Source organism: Etheostoma spectabile, chromosome 21 (assembly GCF_008692095.1).
Source record: "Etheostoma spectabile isolate EspeVRDwgs_2016 chromosome 21, UIUC_Espe_1.0, whole genome shotgun sequence".
Taxonomy (NCBI): domain Eukaryota; kingdom Metazoa; phylum Chordata; class Actinopteri; order Perciformes; family Percidae; genus Etheostoma; species Etheostoma spectabile.
Genome location: NC_045753.1, coordinates 19,940,913 through 19,941,194, shown reverse-complemented (window position 1 = coordinate 19,941,194; position 282 = coordinate 19,940,913). Strand labels below are relative to the sequence as shown.

Genomic DNA, 282 nt, shown 5'->3' with positions numbered 1-282 from the left:
GTCCCACCAGCAGCTGCACCATAGCCTTAGATAAAAGAGATGTATGGTGATAAAAAGTTAGAATAAGCTGTAAATTTGCACTTGATGGTGTGGCAACACATTTACCATTGGATTTAGCTTAATTTGTACTTTAAATATCTACTGCTGGCCAATTGCTTGACTAACATTGGAAACATGTATTTCTAAAATCAGATCAATTTATCATACAGATCTATGTTACATTCTGTAATCACTAACCTATGCCTTTTGTTGGGTGAGTGAGTGAGTGAGTGAGTGAGTGAG

General features: G+C 36.5%; 1 protein-coding gene across 17 annotated transcripts in view; it reads right to left on the bottom strand.

The window, feature by feature from the left end:
* Positions 1-282, bottom strand: part of cmn (calymmin) — a 37,392-nt gene that overhangs the window by 17,650 nt on the left and 19,460 nt on the right. The gene's annotated exons all lie outside the window — the stretch shown is intronic.